The following is a 17,660-nucleotide window of genomic DNA, read 5'->3' as shown; positions in this document are numbered from 1 at the left end:
CCAACACCACCAATTTCTTGGCACTCAGCTTTCTTTATAGTCCGACTCTCACGTCCATACATGACCACTGGAAAAACCATAGCCTTGACTAGATGGAACTTTCTTGGCAAAGTAATGCCTCTGCTTTTTAATATGCTATCTAGGTTGGTCATAACTTTCCTGCCAAGGAGTAAGCGTCTTTTAATTTCATGGCTGCAATCACTAGCATTAATCTTTAAAGAGACACTTGTAGCTAACTGATTAATATAAATTTGGGGTGTTAAAATCACTGAGTATAGGGATCTGAACATCTTGGGCTCTTGATTATATATTCTCTAATGACTTTTCAGAAAGGTTACATCAAACTGCATTCTGTTCAGTGTAGTATAAGAGTGCATATTTTCCTGAATTTTATTTTTTCTTTAATCTTTATAATTTAATAGGGTTTTAAAAGAGTAGTTTTAGCTTGTTTTAATTTCTTTGATTATTAATGAGCAATCTTATTGAAGCAGGTTAAGTATCTGTGGGCACTTTTAATTGAATCTCTTATTTTTCAACCTAGAAGACAAAATCTACCATCTTATTAAAAGAATGTCTAGAAGTGCAAACTTCCAGCTTACAGTTAGGAAGTTGAAACTGAAAGCTCCAGAGGATACTCAGATATCTGCCAATGACCTAGAACAGGGATGGAAATTTTATGTAAATATATGGTGTCTCTCTTCTCCCCCCACCACATTAATTAGCAAACATCACTAACTGATCATGGTTTTCTTCTCATAGGGCCTAGATACTCTCAGAATTCTTCTCAACCCCAACCACTCTCATTCCGAGCTATTATCCTTCTTGGTTCCTACTTGAAGTGAAGCCAAGTTGCCTTTTTGGCTCAGAGTGTAGCCTAGAAAAGATAAAGGTAGAAAATCTACATTACATGACTGCTGGTTTCTTCCTCCATTCTAGTCCTCTAGCAAATAGGTATCACAGAAATGAAGCGTTAGCTGCACATGAATGTTCTATTGTCCATACATAGAATTCACACAATGCACACATGGAAGTTCTGGCCCCCTTTCCATGTCTCCTTAGCTTCTAGAACAGTACTCCCTGAAGATACTCAGTAATTAAATAACTGTTGGCTGTCTAACAGTGTGATTGTCGGGATTCTTACAAGGTCTCTTCAAGCTCAGTATATAGTCTTCCTCCAAAGTTTGCCTCCACTGCCCAACATTCAGTTACGTTTCTTCTCCCTATCCATTTCTATTTTTTCTATTTTATCGAAGCATAGTTGATTTACAATGTTGTGTTAGTTTCTGCTGTACAGCAGAGTGATTCAGTTATACATATATGTACATCCTTTTTCATATTCTTTTCCATTATGATTTATCACAGAATATTGAATACAATTCCCTGTGCTATACAGTAGAACATTATTGTTTTTCCATTCAATATATAATATTTTGCATCTGCTAATCCCAAACCCCCAAGCCATCCCTCCTCCACTCCCTTGGCAATCACACGTCTCTTCTCTGTATCTGTGAGGATGTTTTGTAGATAAGTTCATTTGTGTAAGTGATATTACGTGGAATTTGTCTTTCTTTTTCTGACTGACTTCACTTAGTACAATCATCTCTAGGTCCATCCATGTTGATGTAGATGGCATTATCTCATTCTTTTTTATAGCTGAGTAATATTCAATTGTATACCACATCTTTTTTATCCACTTACCTGTTGGTAGACATTTAGGTTGTTTCTATGTCTTAGCTATTGTGAATAGAACATAGGGGTGCATGGATCTTTTTGAATTATAGCTTTGTCCAGACATATACCCAAGAGTGGAATTGCTAGATCATATTGCAACACCACCCCAGTCCAGTACTCTTGCCTGGAAAATCTCATGGACGGAGGAGCCTGGTAGGCTGCAGTCCATGGGGTCATGAAGAGTTGGACACGACTGAGCGACTTCACTTTCACTTTTCACTTTCATGCATTGGAGAAGGAAATGGCTACTCACTCCAGTGTTCTTGCCTGGAGAATCCCAGGGATGGGGGAGCCTGGTGGGCTGCTGTCTATGGGGTCACACAGCGTTGGACACAGCTGAAGCGACTTAGCAGCAGCAGCAGCAGCAGCATGGCAACTCTATTTTTAGTTTTTTGAGGAATCTCCATACTCTTTTCCATAATGGCTGCACCAGTTTACATTCCCACCAACAATGTAGGAGAGTTCCCTTTTCTCCACACTCTCTCCAGCATTTGTTATTTGTAGACTTTTTACTGCTATGAGGTTATACCTCATTGTAGTTTTGATTTGCATTTCTCTAATAATTAGTGATGTTGAGCATCTTTTTGTGTGCTTATTGGCCATATGTATGTCTTCTTAGGAGGAATGTCTGGGTCTTCTGCCCATTTCTAGATTGGGTGGTTTGTTTTTTTGCTATTGAGTGTATGAGCTGTTTGTACATTTTGGAAATTAAGCTCTTGTCAGTCGCATTGTTTGCAAATATTTTCTCCCAATCTGTAGTTTGTCTCTTCATTTTCTTTGTGGTTTCCTTTGCTGTACAAAAGTTTGTAAGTCTGATTAGGTTCCATTTGTTTGTTTTTGCTTTTATTTCTATAGCTTTGGGAGACTAACCTAAGAAAACATTGGTATGATATATGCCTTAGAATGTTTTACTTATGTTCTCTTCTAGGAGTTTTATGGTATCAGAACTTATATTTAAGCCATTTTAAGTCTATTTTTGTATATGGGATGAGAATATGTTCTAACTTCGTTGACTTACATGTAGCTGTCCAGCTTTCCCAACACCACTGGCTGAAGAGACTGTCTTTTCTCCATTGCATATTCTTGCCTCCTTTGTCCAAGTTTAATTCTCCATAGGTGTGTGTGTTTATTTCTGGCTTCTCTATTCTGTTCCATCGATTCATAAGTCTGATTTTGTGCCAATATCATGCTGTTTTGGTTACTGTAGCTTTGTGGTATTGTCTGAAGTCTAGGCGGGTTATGATTCCTGCTTTGTTATTTTCCCTCAGGATTTCTTTAGAAATTCTGGGTTTTTTATGGTTCTGTGTAGATTTTAGGATTATTTGGTTCAGTTCTGTGGGAAAAAAGTCATGGGTAGTTTGATAGAGATCACATTAAATCTGTAGATTGCTTTGGGTAGTATGGCCATTTTAACAATATTAATTCTTCCAATCCAAGAGCATGGGCTATCTTTCCAGTTCTTTGAATCATCTTCAATTTCCTTTATTAGTGTTTTATAATTCTCAGCATATAAGTTTTTCCCTTCCTTGGTCAGTTTTATTCCTAAGTATTTTTTGATATGATTTTAAAAGAGATTGCTTGTTTACATTCCTTTTCTGAAAGTTCATTGTTAGTGTAAAAAATGCAACTTATTTCTACATGTTAGTCTTGTATCCTACTACCTTGTGGAATTCATTTATCATTTCTAGTACTTTTTGTGTTATCTCTTTCTATTTTAATGTCACTTTTAAATACAGCTGTTCGGTTCAGTTAAGTTCAGTCGCTCAGTCGTGTCCGACTCTGCGACCCCATGAATCACAGCACGCCAGGCCTCCCTGTCCATCACCAACTCCCAGAGTTCACCCAGACTCACGTCCATCGAGTCAGTGATGCCATCCAGCCATCTCATCCTCGGTCGTCCCCTTCTCCTCCTGCCCCCAATCCCTCCCAGCATCACAGTCTTTTCCAATGAGTCAACTCTTCGCATGAGGTGGCCAAAGTACTGGAGTTTCAGCTTTAGCATCATTCCTTCCAAAGAAATCCCAGGGCTGATCTCCTTCAGAATGGACTGGTTGGATCCTTGCAGTCCAAGGGACTCGCAAGAATCTTCTCCAACACCACAGTTCAAAAGCATCAATTCTTCGGCACTCAGCCTTCTTCACAGTCCAACTCTCACATCCATACCTGACCATTGGAAAAACCATAGCCTTGACTAGACGGACCTTTGTTGGCAAAGTAATGTCTCTGCTTTTGAATATGCTATCTAGGTTGGTCATAACTTTCCTTCCAAGGAGTAAGCGTCTTTTAATTTCATGGCTGCAGTCACCATCTGCAGTGATTTGGGAGCCCAAAAAAATAAAAGTCTGCCACTGTTTCCACTGTTTCCCCATCTATTTCCCATGAAGTGATGGGACCAGATGCCATGATCTTCGTTTTCTGAATGTTGAGCTTTAAGCCAACTTTTTCACTCTCCTCTTTCACCTTCATCAAGAGGCTTTTTAGTTCCTCTTCACTTTCTGCCATAAGGGTGGTGTCATCTGCATATCTGAGGTTATTGACATTTCTCCCGGCAATCTTGATTCCAGCTTGTGCTTCTTCCAGCCCAGCGTCCCTAAAGGGACAAAATTGTATGGGATCTTGAATGGCCATGCCCATTCAATAAAAATATAAGAGGATGGCTGCTGTGTGGTATTTTTAGAGATCAGCAAAATGATTCTTACATACACCATTGACCTTGGAGAAATGGTGCCCTTTAATTTTGCTGTAAAAGAAGGAAGCAGCTGGTGAGGAGTTGATAATGAGAGCTGCACTTTTGATGAGCAGCAAGCTGGAGGAACTGAGAATGGAATGACTAGGCAGCCTTTCCCAAAGGAACTGAGGATGGAATGACCAGGCAGCCTTTTCCAGCATTTTTCCTCTTCCAACAGCTTGAGCCACTGGCAACCAATCCTGACCTTAGATAGGAAGGATTTTAAGATGTTTTAGTTCCATTTGAGATTCAGTACATCTGGCTCTGACCTTGAGCACAAGAAATAATCATGGGTCTTCCCACATATTCAGTCAGTTGTTCATTTATTCAACATATTTGAGTATCTATTATGTGCCAGGCACATTAGTGAACCAGATAAGCATAAAGCCTGCCAAAGGCAATACAATGAATAGTTTGGGAAGACTTTAGACACTCCACATCCTAAATTAGCCCTTCTACCCTACCCCAAATAAATTCCTAGCTCTTCTTAAAACCAGATTGCCATTCAAATCCTCTCATAATGGAAATTCTGAAGCCACCACTGGTCTTGTCCTTGCCCTCATGGAACTTACATTTAGTGGGTCAAGCATTAACAAGTAAGAAGTCAGTGACATCCAAGTACTGTAAGTGCTCTGATGAGGGTACCAATTGGTGCTATGGATACTGAGAAGAACATCAAACCCAAGTGTCACAGGAATGATATCCAAGAAGATAGGTCCTGGAGCATGACAAAAGAGGCAGGGCAAAGAGTCCAAAGCAGAGGATTCAGTATCTACAGAGCCTAAAAGGAAAGAAATGACAACATATTCTAAGAACTAAGTGTTAGTTTTGGAGCTTAGAGTGGGCAAAGGGTAAGAAAAACAGAGTAAATCACAAGATATGATGATGGGGAAATGGCCAGGGCCAGACAAAGAAGGCTATTAGACATGATGTGAGGTTGGAACTCTATCCTAAAAGGGAAGCCAATGTGTTTGAAGCAAGCAAATGAACTGATAGGTTTGTGTTTAGAAAGATTGCTCTGGCCAGAGTCAAGGGAAGAGAAGCAAAGTTGGAGAGGAGGGCTTCACCAGTAAGCTGCTGGAGGCAGCCAGGCTGCAGATGGCCACGCGGCTGCAGCCAGGGTAGTGGCGATGGGGATGGGAAGGTGTATGAGCGTTGTGTTAATGTTCCAGGGCTGCCGTAACAAAGTACCTGAAGTTTGAGGGGGCTAGAAGTTCGATGTCAGGGTGCTGACTCCTCTGACACCTCTAGCAGAGAATCCCCCCTGACTCTTGTAGCTTCTGACATTTGCCAGCAGTCCTAGCTTGCAGAGGCACTACCCTAGTCACTGGCCTTCACATCATCCTCTTTATGTGAGTTTCTGTCTCTCTGTCCAAATTTCCCCTTTTTATAACACCAGCTATGTTGGATTAAAGCCCACCCTAATGACCTCATTTTAACATGATTACTTCTGTAAAAACCCTGTTTCCAAGAAAGGTCATGTTCAGAGGCACTGGAGACTGAGACTTCAAAATATCTTTTTTGAGGGACACATTCAACTCATTAGAGTTTTTTTTTCACAAGTCCCAGTCTCCTCCTGTTGCCCTAGGTCAGATGGGAATCTTGTTCCCTTGGCCTGAACACCTGCCCTCCAGGATACAGTAAAGCCTTATCCTTAATAGGCCTCCTTCCAAAGGCTAGAGACTTGTCTCAGTTGGGAAATGGAATCTTTGGGACTTTCCTACTACCACCGCTTGCCATTTCACTCTCAGAATACTTTCTGTGTCTGAATTCCTCAGCCGAGTCTCTATTCATCTTCCATGGCAGCCCACTCCCAGGATGCAACATTCCTGCTGCCAGTTACTCTCCCTGACTATCACCTGTTACCCATTTTTCAACCACCCCCCCCACCAAGATCAGTGTTTCTCAAAGTATGATCCACAGGTCATCTGAAGCAGAATTATACAGGAGTATTGTTTTAAAATATCATTTATTTTAACACACCTAACCCCACTGAAATTAAAAGCCATGAAATTAAAAGATGCTTGCTCGTTGGAAGCTATAACAAACCTAGACAGGATATTAAAAAGCAGAGACAACACTTCGCTGACAAAGGTCCATATAGTCAAAGCTATGGTTATTCCAGTAGCCATGAACCAAAGTGAGAGTTGGACCATAAAGGAGGCTGAGCACCAAAGAATTAATGCTTTCAAACTGTAGTGCTGAAGAAGACTCTTCAGAGTCTCTTGGACAGCAAGGAGATCAAACTAGTCCATCCTACAGAAAATCAACCCTGAATATTCATTGGAAGGACTGATGCTGAAGCTGAAGCTCCAATACTTTGGCCACCTGATGCGAAGAGCTGATTCTTTGGAAAAGGCTCTGATGCTGGGAAAGGTTAAGTGCAGGAAGAGAAGGGAGTGACAGAGGGTGAGATGGTTGGATGGCATCATCAACTCAATGGACATGAGTTTGAGCAATCTCAGGGAGACAATGAAGGACAGGGAAGCCTGGCATGCTGTAGTCCAAGGGGTCAGAAAGAGCCAGACACAACTGAGTGACTGAACAGCAACAGGAACAACAAACTCCACTGCATCAGAACTTCTAGCTATGGGGTCCAAAATTCCATATTTATAACTAGCTGTCCTAGTGGTTTTCATGAATACTCATGTTTGAAGACTGCTGCTCTAGGTTATGATTTCTGGATTTCCTGCCAGGCCCTACTGCAAGGTCTACCTCTCAGTGTTGGCACTCTTTCTGGAGGTACATTTCCTTCTAGGCTCTCTCCCTTCTCATCTGGTCCCATGCTACCATGGTTAAACAATTCCAAGGCACCAATATCTATCTCACAATCAGAGGGAGACAAACATACTAAAATAAACTATTCTTATGAAGAAAAGACCCAAGTATTGGGATTTCACTTAGCCTAGTGAAGATGTGTCATTGTAAATTGCTGATGAAAATAATATGAAAATAACACTATTTTTTAATGACTCTAAGAATATCCCCCCCAAATTAAAATACTGATAACTACAACAGAACCAGCTAATGGTAAAATATAGTACATATATTTATGTATGTTCAAATGTGTATGTATGTGTGCATGCTCAGTTACTTCAGTCATGTCTAAGTTTTTGTGACCCTATGGACTGTAGCCCTCCAGTCTCCTCTGTCCATAGGATTCTCTAGGCACAAATGCTGGAGTTGGTTGCCATGCCCTCCTCCAGGAGATCTTCCCAACCCAAGGATCAAACCTGCGTCTCTTGTGACTCCTGCTTTGCAGGTGGATTCTTTACCTGCTGAACCACCAGGGAAAACTCAAATGTATGTATATCTATATCAAATTGAAACTACAAGTAGTCTATCCAAAGTCCTGATTGCTTCCCTTAAGCACAAACACTCTTCTCCACTCTACTTAAAAAAAAAAAAATCATAGTCTAAAAGCTCTCAATCACATGATATTTAGTTTAAAAGAACAAGTCTACCTTCTCTTGGTGCTTTTAAGGATTTAGACTCTTATGATTTGGCTCCAGTGTAAGTGACTTATACTTACTTACTAAGAGATGTAAATATGTAAAAATACTCATTTTTAGAGCTCAGTACACAAGTGAATTCTTAGAATTTCTTTGGGGAATTGAAGTTTCAACTCTCTTTCACCACCAGAAGAGAGCAAGCATGGAGCCCAGTGCAGAAACAACACTCCTAAAGGTATCAAATAAATATTTGATGATGTTGATCATTTTCTTGCCCCAGGCTGAGGGATTGTCACCAACAGAGGAATAGATGATCATCCCTCAAGTGGTTTGATCTCATTCATACATACAACTCATATCAGACTTTTACTTGTTAATAACATTGTACATTAGAAGGATAGAGGAGTTTTCTAAGCACAGATACCTACTAGGTATTTGTAATAAAACCATATGTAGAATAGGGTTAAGAAACTCCAAAATAATGCATGGGCCTGATCTAACATTTAAAGTAAAGGAAGAATTAAAGTAATTATTTAAATACATTAGGTCTATATAAACTGATTTGGGTCTCAATTATATTTCCTGGATATTTCAGGCAAATTGGGATGTCATTCATTCCATTTGCTCATTTTATAAAAATGAACCCAGCAAATTTACACTAAATATTTACATATTTACACTTAAAGGAAAATGTGCTTCCATTTAATTTTTTTAAATCCCAGTTACCTTGCAGTTCTAACATCAACAATACCTTGTATGTAACCAGCATTTGCTATGTCTTGTTCATCTGTCTTTAATCTTGCTTTCATACTTCAAAAATAAATACTCTTCATGATTTTTTTCTACCTTTTTTACAGGTATAAAAGAGTTGATGCTAGGGTGAAGTATTTTATAGCAGCAGGCAAAGTGGGGGGTTGCTGGACCTCTGGCCCTAGAGACCTAGCACATTTTATTTGAGTAAGTGGAAGCTTCTTTTCACTGCCCTTTTGCCTCCTTTTTAGCCCTGGGCCTGCCGTCTTCACCACACTCTCTGTATTGAGCTTCTCCAAGTTGTCCTCTATTGCACAAACTCTTATTAAAATCCCTCTTAGGTTTCACACCCCAGCACCCTCACCAAGAACCTTGTAAAGTAAAAGATATAAAATACCGCCATTCTTATTTCCCCACTCCATTTCAAAATTTTTCCTTAACTATGGATTATGAAAACATAGCTGATTAAATAGCTCATATTAATGTTACATTGTAAAAGAGGAGCATGTTAAATTCAGTATGAAAAGAAAGAGAATGAAATAGAGTTCTCCCTGGCCCTTTCCATGGCTGTCTACTTCTCTGTGACAGGTGACCAGGAGAGACACCTGCATACCCCATCTTCGACAGAATGCCTCTCCATTTTCTCATATAACTTCTAATCCACTTTTTTCTGACTGGTTAGTCTCAGCCTTTCAAATATGAATATGCTTAGATAAGCTTATGTAGACCTCAGAAAGAATTGCTTTTTCACCTACCACCATGAATTATTCCCTCAAAAACCCAAACAGACTATAAGAAGAAAGCTTTGATTTTTTATTTCATTTTGTCTTCTCTTTACAGAGAATAATCTTTCTGTCTTTAGGTATTGTTGGTAATTTGGGAATCCAAAAGTATATAAATAACCACAACCTTTTCTAAGCTTCAGTTATATATAAATTACTTCCTTAAAAGACTTTAAAGAAAGCAGAAGGCAGCTTTGAAAACGTGTGTCAGTTTCTTGTTGAACACAATTCAAAACCAGCCCCAGAGCCTGTTTTACTATTTGTTTTTAATGTGCAGCTATAAAAGAACTCACTGGGACAAACATAAAGTTGAGTTTTAAAAAGTCAAGGTAGTGGGATTTTTTTAATAGTTGCAGATTTTAAAAGTTTTAAAATTGTGAACTGGTGTTCTTTATACACAAATCTTATTTCTCTTCCAAAGGGACATGTTGGATTAAGTTCTATTTTCAGTATATCTGAGAAGAGATCTATCTAAGCAAAGATTCAGGACACTGGCTCCAGTCAGACTTTGACTTCCAAGACCACACTCATCAAACTCCCTGAGCTTTATTGCAAAGATCTGGGTGAGACATGGTAAATACTTTTTAAAAATATGCAAGTGTGGTAGAAAAGGCATATGATTTGTAGTTTGGCAGAAGTATGCACGAATTTAGTCTTTGCCACTAGCCAACTATATGATTGGGGATAAATTTTTTAATCTCTGAATCATATATGAAGTGGAATAATAATGAGTCACTATTGAAGTTGTTTGGAGGATTAATGAGATGATGCACATTGAGTATTTAGCATAGCACCAGGCTCATAGAAACAACTGAGAACTTATTAGGTTCCCATCCCCTTTCCCTCTGTGGGCCATGGTGGGAGGGAAATCCTTCCACTTGCTGACTATTAAAAAAAAAAAAAAAATGTGCAGAAAGCTTTCTAGGATCGGATTACCAGTTATTCTTTTCCTGAAAGGCAAGTCTTAGGTTACAGTTTTACTGTAAACATCTCCAAAACACTGCAGGCAGAAAGATCAAGGAGATTTGCAGTTCCTAGAAAGATTCATGATATCCCATGAAAGTTCATATTTCAAGGCTGATCTGCTGGCTGATGGGATTCTGTCATCAGGAGCTTTCTTTCTCCATGTGGCTTCTTAGAAGATAATCTGACTTTCACAGTTTATTTCCCGCAATTTGTCCCTTTGCACGGATAGTATTAATAGTTTCTATCACTTTGGCATTTAGAGAACATTTCTGTTCAAAATTTGTCATATGGGATGACACTGAGCTCTTCCACTAATGAAGAATCTGTATTTAATCAGAGTTTTCAACTTTCATCATCTCTCCTCTCTCCCCAATGCTAAAATCCTACCTACCTATATTGCCAAGGTAAAAATGACTATAAAGTTTAAGGTCACTTTCACCAATTAGTATTTGTGTAGTGCCTTAGGGGAAGAAGGCAATGGCACCCCACTCCAGTGCTCTTGCCTGGAAAATCCCATGGACGGAGGAACCTGGTAGGCTGCAGTCCATGGGGTCGCTGAGTCAGACACGACTGAGCAACTTCACTTTCACTTTTCACTTTCATGCACTGGAGAAGGAAATGGCAACCCACTCCAGTGTTCTTGCCTGGAGAATCCCAGGGACGGGGGAGCCTGGTGGGCTGCCGTCTATGCGGTCGCACAGAGTCAGACACGACTGAAGCGACTTAGCAGCAGCAGCAGCAGCAGCAGCAGTGCCTTAGGGAGGTAGGATATGAATTCTTCAGGAGGAATCATGCTTTTATGGTGCATGTGATCTCTAAGTTGCTGGGTTTGAAAGCTCCATTAGACTAATACTGATCAACTAATAATTATGCATGTGTAATTAAGAATATGTACAAATATTAATTATAAAAATGTTCACCCCCATATTTTTCAATGTTTCTACTTAATAAAATTTCTCATTAGAAAATTCATTTAAAGTAAGGAAAAAAAATAAATGCCCAACCCATAAAGTTCACAATTATGGAATTCTATGTAATAGAACACTCTTTAGTCATTAAAAATGAAGTTGTAGAAAAATTTTTATTAACAGATTTATATGTTAGCAATCTACATGTGGGGCAAATTATAAAACTATGTACTATACAATCCTATTTTGGTAAAATTGAGACTAGATATTTATTATATGTATATTATATGTATTTATTATATGTATACTATATGCCAAGGAAAATGTCTAAAAGGATAATGTGTGAGTGTCTAAAATGCAAGTGATAGAATTACAGTTGGTTTTACTTCCTTCATTTCTCCTGACTATAGTTTCAGTTTTTCTATAATGAATGAACATGCATTATTGGCATGCACTTTAAAAATCATTGTTAAAATAATTATTTTCTGATCACCACACAAGGCTCCATGAGATTTATGTGTGTGTGTGCTCAGTCATGTCCAATTCTTTGCCACCCCATGGATTATAGCCTGCCAGGCTCCTCTGTCCATGAGATTTTCCAGGCAAGTATACTGGAGTAGGTTGCCACTCCATGAGATTTAAGGAATGCGTAATAAAGCTTCATGGTGAAAAGAGAGCTTAGGTGCTAGAAAAGGCAATGAATTAGAAGGCCAAGCCTCAGCTGAACAGCAGGATGCTTGAGTCCCTAATAAACTCACCCCTGTGCAAGGTAACCTTGGATGAGCCATATCCCTTTTCTGTACATCACTTTTTCCGCATGGAAAAGCACAGTGACATTCCACACCTCCATATGATATCACCTAGGTTGGGTATGTACTCTTATCAGGCTCTGGGTCACAGGAAAAACCTGCACATTGTCAGCACTCCAAATTTCCATCAGTGATGTGAGCCATGGGTTTGTCAGACTATTAATTTAGTGTTTCTATTTATTTTGCTGTTATTAGATTATGTTCTGGAAACTTTTCCATGCATCTTGGAGAGAGGCTTCTCTGTGGGTAATCTTGAATTGATAATCATTTCCATCAGGAGCAGAGAAATGGTTTTACTTTTTTGCTTTTCTGGTAAGCTCAAGGAGATCTTTTGTAAGCCTCTGTGTTGTTTGGTTTTACAGTGCAGCCTTTACCAAAGCAAAATTTCACCTCTGACTATAAAGCTGGTAATTCAGTATAAGGGGAGTAAGAATTTGTAATGGCTGTTTAGACAACATGGAGCCCACTGAAGAGAAAATAGATTATAAAACAGAGAAATATTACCATAAAGTTGTGCAGGTTGGTCTTCAGTTTTTAAAGTGTCTTTCTTACTTCTGTGTGAGACTCTGAGGTTCATATGCATAAATCTTTGCCATGTCTAATGACCTTGGAAAATGCTCATCTAATGATTTAAGACAGAGAAGGGAAATTGCTATCAATTCTTTTATCATTTATCTTTAAATAACTTTATTTATTTGGCTATGCTGGGTCTTCACTTCTGACCAGGCTTTTCTTTGGTTGCAGTGAGCAGGAGCTACTCTCTAGCTGCAGTGCATGGGCTTCTCACCGCAGTGGCTTCTTTTGTTGTAGAACACAGGCTCTAGAGCAATCAGGCTTCAGTAGTATGTGGCACATAGCTCAGAAGTTGCGGTTCTCAGGCTCTAGAGCACAGGCTCAGTAGTTGTGAAGCATGTGCCTAGTGGACCCGCAGTATGTGGGATCTTCCCCAACCAGGGATCAAACCTGTATTTCCTGCATTGGTAGGCAAATTCTTTACCACTGAGCCACCAGGGAATCCCCTGTTTCTGTAATGTAAATTTAACCGGATAAATCTGACACTGGGCTTTTGAATCAGAATAAATAACAGTATTAATAAGCCTTAAAGTGGGCTTCTGAGACTTTCTTCCTGATTAGCTTTATAATATGCATACTTTTACATCTGGCAGAAAATTGGAATACTGGAAATCTTAATGTGAGGCTTCAGATGATCAGTGTCAAGTGGCTAATTATGATTCATTTTCTATTCCAATTTAACCATTAATTAAAGTAGGTATCCTTGACTTAACATTCAGTGCAAGCAAATCTCAAAAAGAAAGTGTGATACACACTGCTCCTGAAAAGCCACTGACTGGTTCCATTTTCACCTTCCTATCTGTTGCTCATGGTTGCTATAGTAACTAGCATTTAAGAGGCAAACACAAAATCAAAGTGCTGGGCTGATGCCGTTCTCAAACGGCTTTGTTTCTTGTCTAAGATTTCCCTGCTTGCCCTTGTATCAGATTTCACCTCCAAAGCCTCAAGTGACTACCTTTCTGCTTGCAAATGGGCAAGCGAAGCGGAAAAGGGTGGGCTGGAGACAGGCTCCATTACGGCCACCTGCCCTTTTAGAGAAAAATAAAGTCGATGTCCAGTGCAGTTAGTGAGACTCAGCGCCCTGCTCGCTCAGCTGGGAAGGAAAGGGGTTGGTCTGCGACAGCTGCTCCATTGTGAGCGGTGTTTGTCCAGCTCCGCCAGGAGCACAGATGGGGTCAGGCCCGCCTTGCTCAGCCACAAGCTCGCCGGAACCTTGCTGGTGCAGGGGGTGGGATGGGGGCGTGGCTTCCAATTCTATACCAAAAAAGGACAGCTGATTTTTCAAGTGTTGCGTTCAAAGCAAAAAGGAAGGGAGCAGAAGAGAAGAAAGAAGCGAAGCTAGAATGAACACTCTGATCACTTATGGTGAACAAATTGAGCCAATGATTTTTAGAAAGAAAGAAAGCGAAGTCGCTCAGTCGTGTCGCATTCTTTGCGACCCCGTGGACTGTAGCCTATCGGGTTCCTCCACCCATGGGATTTTTCAGGCGAGAGTACTGGAGTGGGTTGCCATTTCCTTCTTATTTGGATTTAAATAAGCATTTTGGTTTATTTCATCTATTTTTGTAGCAAACATGGGCAACATGTTTAAACAGAAAAGTGATAAATAGAAACTATTCCATTTGGGCATTTACAATTTCACCATAAAGACACACTGACAGTTGTATTCAAGTCTGGCCTACACACTAAGAGCTCGCTTTTGTGGCATTCCAGTGATTAAGAAAAATTAGGTCACAACCCCACAGGAGAAACTGCAGTCCCCAAAATATCCCTTTTGAAAAGACTACACATGACATTACATTACCAGGCACATTAAGCTTGGTGGGAATATTTTTACACACATAAACCTTTAACTGAGTGGTAAACTAATAATTCCCAAGCATTTCTTTAAAAGGAGCTTAGTATTTTGGTTGGCAAATGTGCCCAGGGGAAGTAATACATTAATAACTCTTGCTTTGTACACAGTTCCTTTCTTTATGCAGTCAGAATGCTTTATGGTGGCTTATATCCACAAATTGAAAAGAGAATGGATACATCTTATCTTTTATGACTTACTTTGTTGAAAGAACACTCCTAAGAAGCACAAAAATAAGGTCTGGTTGCATGCCTGAAGGAAAGATTAAATGATTAATGGCTTAAAAAACATGGAGAAAGTTATAATATGCATAAGGAAATAATCCATTAATCAGATGTGGGAAAAATACACAATATTGCTTTGCTAATGAAGATTATCACTGTGTCATCTGGCCCTGGACCTACCCAAACTAGACTGGACCTAAATCCAGTGATCTGGAAATAAAAAAATACAAAAAATGATGACCCATAACACAAATGCTCCATTTTGTCAGCCCCCTGGGCTCAATCACTTCTGTTGGGCGAGTTATTTAACCCTACTAAGTGGAGAAATGGCTTGTGGAATAGAGTCCTGGAACTTTCCTGTATGTCTGAAGTACTACATACGCCATTTAGGTCTGAAAAGCTCCTTTATTAGTTATGTGGTCAGTGCCTATGTAAGGGTGGAAAATGCGAGGAAACCAGGAGTCCCATTCTGTTCATCTCATCTTTTTAGCACTAAGCCCCAAAGAAAAAGAGCAGCAGTTAAAAAGCTGCTGCGAATGCTCTTTTCATTTCGGTCCATTGGCAGACAAGTAAAATGTGATTTCTTAAACAAAGGGACAGATGCCATTTAATGCAGCCATTAGTAAAAGAAGGGTATGTCCTATTGATTGCTATAACTAAGAATTGTTTTGATAAACACAAAGTTGACATTTATAAGGCATTATGCCCTGAGCAGTTCAGGGATTCACGAGGCTGGACACAGGAAACCCAATCAAGGCTTTTGGTTACAAGTGAGTTAGTAAGGCTGCTTGCCTGGCTCTGTTGAAAGCTTCAGTCCAAAATCACAGCAACCTTCTAAAAATTAGAGATACCAAGGGAACATTTCATGCAAAGATGGGCTCGATAAAGGACAGAAATGGTTTGGACCTAACAGAAGCAGGAGATACTAAGAAGACATGGCAAGAATACACAGAAGAACTGTACAAAAAAGATCTTCACGACCCAGATAATCACGATGATGTAGTCATTGACCTAGAGCCAGACATCCTGGAATGTGAAATCAAGTGGGCCTTAGAAAGCATCACTATGAACAAAGCTAGTGGAGGTGATGGAATTCCAGTTGAGCTATTTCAAATCCTGAAAGATGATGCTGTGAAAGTGCTGCACTCAATATGCCAGCAAATTTGGAAAACTCAGCAGTGGACACAGGACTGGAAAAGGTCAGTTTTCATTCCAATCCCAAAGAATGCTCTAACTACCGCACAATTGCACTCATCTCACATGCTAGTAAAGTAATGCTCAAAATTCTCCAAGCCAGGCTTCAGCAATACGTGAACCGTGAACTTCCTGATGTTCAAGCTGGTTTTAGAAAAGGCAGAGGAACCAGAGATCAAATTGCCAACATCTGCTGGATCATGGGAAAAGCAAGAGAGTTCCAGAAAAACATCTATTTCTGCTTTATTGACTATGCCAAAGCCTTTGACTGTGTGGATCACAATCAACTGTGGGAAATTCTGAAAGAGATGGGAATACCAGACCACCTGATCTGCCTCTTGAGAAGTTTGTATGCAAGTCAGGAAGCAACAGTTAGAACTGGGCATGGAACAACAGACTGGTTCCAAATAGGAAAAGGAGTATGTCAAGGCTGTATATTGTCACCCTGCTTATTTAACTTATATGCAGAGTACATCATGAGAAACGCTGGACTGGAAGAAGCACAAGCTGGAACCAAGATTGCCGGGAGAAATATCAATAACCTCAGATACGCAGATGATACCACCCTTATGGCAGAAAGTGAAGAGGAACTAAAAAGCCTCTTGATGAAAGTGAAAGTGGAGAGTGAAAAAGTTGGCTTAAAGCTCAACATTCAGAAAACGAAGGTCATGGCATCTGGTCCCATCATTTCATGGGAAATAGATGGGGAAACAGTGGAAAGTGTCAGACTTTATTTTTTTGGGCTCCCAAATCACTGCAGATGGTGACTGCAGCCATGAAATTAAAAGATGCTTACTCCTTGGAAGGAAAGTTATGACCAACCTAGATAGCATATTCAAAAGCAGAGACATTACTTTGCCAACAAAGGTTCGTCTAGTCAAGGCTATGGTTTTTCCTGTGGTCATGTATGGATGCGAGAGTTGGACTATGAAGGCCAAGCGCCAAAGAACTGATGCTTTTTAAGTGTGGTGTTGGAGAAGACTCTTGAGAGTCCCTTGGACTGCAAGGAGATCCAACCAGTCCATTCTGAAGGAGATCAGCCCTGGGATTTCTTTGGAAAGAATGATGCAAAAGCTGAAACTCCAGTACTTTGGCCACCTCATGCGAAGAGTTGATTCATTGGAAAAGACTCTGATGCTGGGAGGGATTGGGGGCAGGAGGAGAAGGGGACAACAGAGGATGAGATGGCTGGATGGCATCACTGACTCGATGGACGTGAGTCTGGGTGAACTCTGGGAGTTGGTGATGGACAGGGAGGCCTGGCGTGCTGCGATTCATGGGGTCGCAAAGAGTCGGACACGACTGAGCAACTGAACTGAACTGAAGCGCACTGAGGGTGGACACCAGGGAGTTGAGTGGGCTGGGGCAGGGCGCGTCCATCAGTGTACCAAAAGCTCCACCAAAGCCAGGATCCTTCCTGTCTGGATTCCTCCAGAGACACGCTGAGAGGGACCAGAGAGGCCTGATTTTAAATAGTAGATGTTTGATTTGGGGCAAATTACTTAGTCTCTCTGAGCCTCGGCTTCCTGTCTATAAATCACTGTATTGTTTTGAGAAATAGTCTGAAGTATACAAATGCTTGCCTAGCACAGTTCCAGGTACATATTAGGCCTTCCTTCTTCCTTGTTAATCTCACTCCACCACCATTTACTTCTCTGCTTTAAACCTACATGGCAATATGAAGGCTA

Source organism: Bubalus bubalis, chromosome 11 (assembly GCF_019923935.1).
Source record: "Bubalus bubalis isolate 160015118507 breed Murrah chromosome 11, NDDB_SH_1, whole genome shotgun sequence".
NCBI classification, from domain to species: domain Eukaryota; kingdom Metazoa; phylum Chordata; class Mammalia; order Artiodactyla; family Bovidae; genus Bubalus; species Bubalus bubalis.
The sequence above is the reverse complement of the archived record's forward strand: the minus strand, read 5'-3'. Positions refer to the sequence as shown.